The sequence below is a fragment of the Nannospalax galili genome, unplaced genomic scaffold, assembly GCF_000622305.1.
Source record: "Nannospalax galili isolate Female #2095 unplaced genomic scaffold, S.galili_v1.0 scaffold433, whole genome shotgun sequence".
NCBI lineage: Eukaryota > Metazoa > Chordata > Mammalia > Rodentia > Spalacidae > Nannospalax > Nannospalax galili.
This window is the reverse complement of record NW_008338715.1, coordinates 9,299,725-9,306,587: the sequence shown is the minus strand read 5'-3', so window position 1 is coordinate 9,306,587 and position 6,863 is coordinate 9,299,725.

Genomic DNA, 6,863 nt, shown 5'->3' with positions numbered 1-6,863 from the left:
ATCGCCTCAGGCCTCAGTCTCTATCCAGCTCCACCACTGGGCAGGGCTGCACACTGGTACTCCTCCACTGGAACCTCTCCCACTTTTCCTCGAGCAATCAACATTCCATTCCCTCTTTGTACTTCTTGTCTTCCCCCTGCAAAAAGGGAAAAAAAAAAAAAAAAAACCAGAAACCTCAGGGTAGTTTGGGTGACTGATCTGGCACTTCTAGCACCCTTAGTTAAGTTCAGCAGGGCCTGAGAAATGTTCCATTACACTCAAACAACCCATATCACATGGATCACACTGACTAGCAAGGGGCAAGGCTAGATATCAGTGCATGTGGGTGCCTAGAGGTCCATGCAAACTAGGGAGAAGACTGAAAATGCAGCAGATTGGTTAGCTGGCTGGGTGGTTGGTTTATTGGTTTGATTGTGTCAGGGTGTCATGCTGCCCAAGTTAGCCTCAAATTCACTAAGTAGATAAAGATATCCTTGAACTCTTAATCCTTTTGCCCCTGCCTTCCAAGTGCTAGGATTATAGGTATGTGCCACCAGACTTGGTTCACAATAGGCTTTATCTATTTATAGGTCTTTTATCAGGTAAGGTCTCCCTGTAGCCCCAGCTGGCCTAGAACTCGATATGTAGACCAGGCTGGCCTAGAACTCACAAAGATCCGCCTGCCTTTGCCTTCAGAGTGCTGGGAGTAAAGGCGTGCACCACCACGCCCTGCCACAATAAGCTTTATAATAAACATGATCATTTTTGAGGTTGGGTTTTATTTAGGGCAGGATCTTGTGTGCTCAATCTGGCTTTGAAGTTGTGATCTCCTGCATCAGCCTCTTGAGTGTTGGAATGACAGGCATGCACCATCACAATTGGGTCAAAAAAGAATAACCTTTTTTAAAAGATGTGTTTGTGTATCTGTATATAGGTATGTGCACATGAACACAGGTGGCCACAGAGGCCACAGGCATCAAATCCCCTGAGCTGCCTGATGTGAGTTCTGGGAACTGAACTCAGGTCCTCTGGAAGAGCAGAATGTGCTCTCAACCCAGAGAACAATCATTTTTTACAGTCCACATCAAACAAAATAATCCTAAATTGGCAAGATGGCTCAGTGGGTAATGGCACTCTCTGTCAAGCCTGAAAACCTGAGCTCATCTCCTGAAACCTGCATGATAGGCAAGAACTGACTCCCACAAGTTCTCTGACCTCCGCATGTGTGTCAAGTCACACCCACACACACACGTACACACAATAAATAAATGCAAAAAAAATTAAATCTTCCTGAGCCGAAGACAGTAGCTCACTCGTTTGTAATAGTACATGAAATCCAGTCATGTTTAAGTATAATTACAGCCAACCTGAGGGGTTGGCTGTATTTGGTGATGTCTACTGCCATCTAGTGGAAATTCATTGACAAAGCCAGCATCTTGTTTATGTATAATACTGCTTCAGGTTGCAGTGTTTTTTCTTTTTGTCTCCACAATAATCTATGAAGCAAACATTGTTATTCAAGTTCATTCTAATATGTTTAATTTTTTATTTTTTAATTGGTCTGTTGCCTTTTTTGAGATAGGGTCTTATGTAACTCTGGCTGGCCATAAACTATGAAGTCAATGTAGTCACTATGTAGTCACTGATGGCCTTGAACTCCTAATCCTCCATCTCCCAAGTCATTACAGGCATGTGGTAATTGTGAAGCCCGTGGTGGGCTCCACAATTCTGCTTTTTGTTTGTTTGTTTGTTTGTTTTGTTTTGTTTTGTTTTGTTTTGTTTCAGACAGGGTCTCCCTGTTGCCCCAGCTGACCTTGATCAGGCTGAAAGCAATCTCACAGAGATCCACCTGCTTCTGCTTCTCCAGTACTTGGATGAAAGGCATGTGCCACCACACCCAGTTGCTTTTCTTTTAATTTTTATTTATTTATTTTTGTGTATGCATATGAGCAGTTAGCCTGCATACCGGTATCTTGCAATGCCTATGGAGGCCAGGAGAGGGCGTCTGATTCCTAGTAGCTCCCTGGAACTACTGCTGGTGTTGGCTGCCATGTGGTTGCTGGGAACTGAATCCTGGTCTTCTGCGGGAACTGAACCCTGGTCTTCTGCGAGAACAGTCGGTGTTCTTAAGCACTGAGCCATCTCTCCAGTCCCCAAGACTCTGCTTTTTGACAAGCTCTTCATAATAATAGCATTGATGGTCAAGGTGGCCCACATGTTAAAGAAAAGATTCTATGTGTAGGTAGGGGTAAACAGTGAGCTGGATTTTTTTTTTATTTATTTTTATGTTTATGTGTGTATGTATTTAGATATGAGTGTTCAGGTGCCTGAGGAGGCCAGAAGAGGGTTTCAGATACCCTGGAACTGGAGTTACAGTCAGTTGTGAGCTGCCTGATATGGGTCCTGGGAACTGAACCTGGGTCCTCTGCAAGAGCAGCCAGTGCTCTTAACCACTGAGTCATTTCTCTAGTCCCCAATGAGCTGTTTTTTAAAAACTATGTTGTCAGGCATGATGGTAGAGCACATCTTTTAATCCCAGCACTCCAGAGGCAAAGACAGGCAGATCTCTGTGAATTCAAGGTCAGCGTCACCTGCATAGCAAGCTCCAGGCCAATAAGGGCTACATAGCAAGATCCTGTCTACAAAAAGAAAGGGGGCAGGGCATGGCTCAAAAGTAGAGCATTTGCCTAATATGTACAAATGTGTCTATCCCTAGTACCACAAAACTGACAAAACTCTAGACAATTAAGTTTAAATTTATTTATTTTTATGTGTATGACTTTTGTCTGCATGTATGTAAGTGTGCCTGTGTTGTGCAATGCCCAAGGAAGCCAGAGGAAGGCATCGGAGCCCCTGGAACTGGAGTTACTAACAATTGTTGACTGTCATGTGGGTGCTGAGAACAGAATCTGGGTCCTCTGCTAGAGCAGCTAGTGCTCTTAACCACTGAGCCATCTCTCCAACCCCTAGAGAATTCAGTTTAACAGGTTAATTGAGTAAGTGAAGATTCACCCCAGAGAGCTACGCTACACAATGTTGTGGGCAAGGAGCATTTGTGGACAGGAAAGGGAAGTGAGTGGCAGAAATTTGATTGGTTACCGCGCAGCCTTAGAATGTGATCAGCACAGTTGGGAGCCTGTGGTTGACTAGCTCCACTGCTATTACTCTTAATTTAGGCTTTCTGTTTAGTTTATTCACACACTAGGTTATAGTTCGTTATGTAGGGACTCACAGCAGAGATGCAGCCTCTGCCAGATTTATCAGGACCTTTGACAGCACCTGAACTGTCTTAGCAAGGTTTCAAGACAGCTGTGAAGAAACCTGGGGGTGGGAGGGAAAGTGGCCGCAAAAGGTCCTCAGAACAAGGACACCATGCTATTGGGAAGTGACTAAGGAGGCATAGCAAGGAGAAATGGGCTACAGAACCCAAGCTGTGAAATGAACTTCCTAGGAAAAAAAAAAAAAAAAACCTTGTCAAAGATTCTACAAGGTGACTGACCGATTAGAACGTAGTGATTGTGAAGAGTTAGAATACTGCAAATTCAGAACCAAATGATCCTCAGCTGTCTTCAGCCTTTTAGTAGACATTCATTGCCCACTTCAGTGTCTAATCTAACATCCTTGAGACTGTGGAGTAAATCTTTTCAGCATGCGTTAACTGAACAGACCGCTAGTTTCCACCAACCCCAAAGCTAAGCATGGCATCAGATAGCATCTGTCACCTGCAGTGGAGATTGTCCTGCTTTGCTGTAACCTGCCCACACCTGATGTTTACACCAATGTATGTGGCGCGCTGGGCACCAGGTGTGGGGTGCGCGGGTATCTCGGGGCCCTCGCGCATGCCTGGAAAGTCGTGGCGCGGGTCCCACGGACGTCGCCATGCCCTGTCCCGCGTCGCTGTCCGCCGCTTGAGTGCTGAAAGTCTCTGCTGCCGGAGCTTTGTCCGGCCGGGTCCCACCCGGATTTCACCAGTGCACTTTCCTCAAGATGCGAGATCCACTGGCCGCTGGATCACACGGGAAAGTGCAAGACGGCTAAAGCTAGGTCTCTGTGAGTCGATGACGGAAGGATAGCGCCCCCCGGAGAGGCTGGATGGCCAGCAGTAAGACATGGGACTCAGCTTAGTCCGTGTTACAGCTCTTTATTAAATGGCTTTGCTTGGCTTCAGGTCTCAGTGTTTCAGCTCCTAGCTCCTAGTGATCCAGCTCTCCATTATTGAGGGAAGACTAGGATATTTTATACTGTGGGGGTAGTGGTAAAAGCTTTAGCTGATAGGTACTTTTAGGATGCCCCATCTACATATGGAAGTGGGCTCCTGCCAGGCTGCTAGACTGCCAGAAAAATCGCACAGGAAAGCATGGCATTTCCAGAGCCAGAGGCTATGTTTATGGTAGGGCATCTGTGGCGGTCACTTCAAAAGATGAGTCAGGAAGATGCCAGGAAGATACCCTGATGAAAAGGAGTCTTCTGCATATGAAACCGAGCTCGTGAGCTTTCCGGACATGGAGAGACTGCTACTTCACAACAGGGGTCCCCAACACCAATGTATTTGGAATGTGTCTTGATTTCTGCCTTTCGTTTGTTCTGTGTCTACAAAAACTTCAGGAAACTCTTCCCTTTTTGGAACGAGGTATTTGGAGCAATCTGAATCCATCCGTATCCCTATGCTATGGTCACTCATAATTTGGTTCCAGAATAAATTCTCTTATTCCCCTGGAGGAGAAAGCTGAGTTTTGCATCAGTAAAGGTAAGAGGCTAGGGAGCCTCTACTCTGATGAAGTATGAGTAGAAGCTGCAAAGGGTAGAAGCCGGAAGCAGATTTCATGATGCTGGAGAGAGGAGTGAATGGGGAAGTGGAGCAAATCACTTTTAGTCTCTTTTTTTCTAGGCAGTCAAAGAACAATAGCTAAGACCCATAATAGTGCAAGCTAGAGAAAATAGGGCAAGGAGAGGGGTGGTTCCTGGGGCACCAGCTTGGTTTGGTTTTGCATGAGGAATCTATGCCATCTATGGATTTACACACACACACACACACACACACACACACGAAGGCATGAGGGAGAAATCATTTCAGAAAATAAGGGCAGCTTCTTTCTTCCTACATATACAACCATGTTTATTAATGTCTGCTAGGTCACAGCTCCGAGAATAAATAGGACACAGCCTTGAGCTTCAAGTATCGCACAGTCTCGCTACTAAAGGACTTTTGTTCTTCTGTGGAGCTGTGAGAGGGCAGTAAAGCAGACATGGATGTGTGCTGAGTTTTTACAGGAGGCTCAGTTCCAGACATATGGATCCCCATTTTCCTCACAATCACCTTTCAGCATTTCTTATTTCTCCATTTACAGACCCAAATTCCAGAAGCAACCTCACTAGTCATACCTGTGTAGCATGAGCTGACTACAAAGGGCATCTGAAGAAATGTTGAAGCCAGGCGTGGTGGCACACACCTTTAATCCCAGCACTTGGAAGGCAGAGGCAGGCAGATCTCTGTGAGTTTGAGGCCAGCCTGGTCTACATAGTGAGTTCCAAATCACCTGGGGCTACAGGGAGACCCTGTCTCAAAAAGACCAAAGAGAGAGAGAGAGAGAGAGAGAGAGAGAGAGAGAGAGAGAAATGTTGAGCCAGGCATAGACCTTTAATCCCAATACTCAGGAGGGAGAGGCAGGCAGATCTCTGTGAATTCAAGGCCAGCCTGGTCTACAGATCAACTGGGCCTAGAGGGAGACCCTGTCTCAAAAATACTAAAAAAAGGAAAAGAAAAAGAAAAGAAATATTGAGCAAGATGATGAGGCCAGTGGGGTGGCAAAAGGGATCACTAATCTTGTACTGCCTACATGACCTAAATTGAATTTCCACTGCCTCTAATCTTGTCTTTTGTTTGTTTTGGTCTTTTTGAGACAGGGTCTCTCTGTAGCCCCAGCTGGCCTGCAACTCACTATATAGACCAGGCTGGCCTTGAACTCAGAGATCCGCCTGCCTCGGGGATTAAAGGTTTGTGCTACCACGCCTGGCTTGTTTTTTAATTTTATGTGTTTTTGTATTGTCTGCATGCATATAAATGCAACCATGTAGTCCAGTCCACAGAGATGTTCCCTTTCCTGAAGAGCTGAAGCTTAATCCTCCTCAAACCAGCCTACCTGCAAACCAGGTTAACCAGTGTCACTTTGTATCATTCATATGCAAATGTCCTGACTGCCTCAAGGAGTAGATTGTGAGAATACAGGCCAGGAAGGAGTTCCTTTCCCCTCTACTTCCTTCAGGAAACAAACCAGCATGGTGATTCATGCAGGTAATCTCAGCCCATGGAAGACCAGAGGAAGGAGAGTTAGAGGCCATTTGGAGCTGCGTTAGGAGGGGACAGCTATACCAGGTTGGCCTCAAACTCACCAGCAATTTCTTACCCCAGCATAGCAAGTGCTGGTATTTGAGATGTTGTTATGAAAATTCAACACCTCTGAGACAGGCAAAGTAGAAAATCAGATTTTAGTCTATCAACACAGACTCAGAGGAGTAACCTCTAAAGCCTGAGCCCTATCCGCAGTTTTTTTTTTATGTTTATAGGCTATACAGCATCATTTCAGTTCTGTTCTGTCATTGGTGGGTTAAAATTCTTAGCCTACATGTCTGAAGACTGTGCACAGGGGGTCTCTACCAGTAAGTATGCTGACAAAGGCAGAAGCCACAAGGCTGAAATGGCCCTTTCACAGGCAGCTGTTTTCCAAGATAATGTTTCTGTAGTTTTGTTTCCCAACAGGCACTGGTTTCCTATCTCATCCCCCACTTTGATGCCCTCTTAACTTGTCTAGAGGGCATCATTATTCTCCCCTGCATCTTCCATGCTAAGCCAATAATAGTTTTGGAGAAGTAGTGATTGTAGTCTT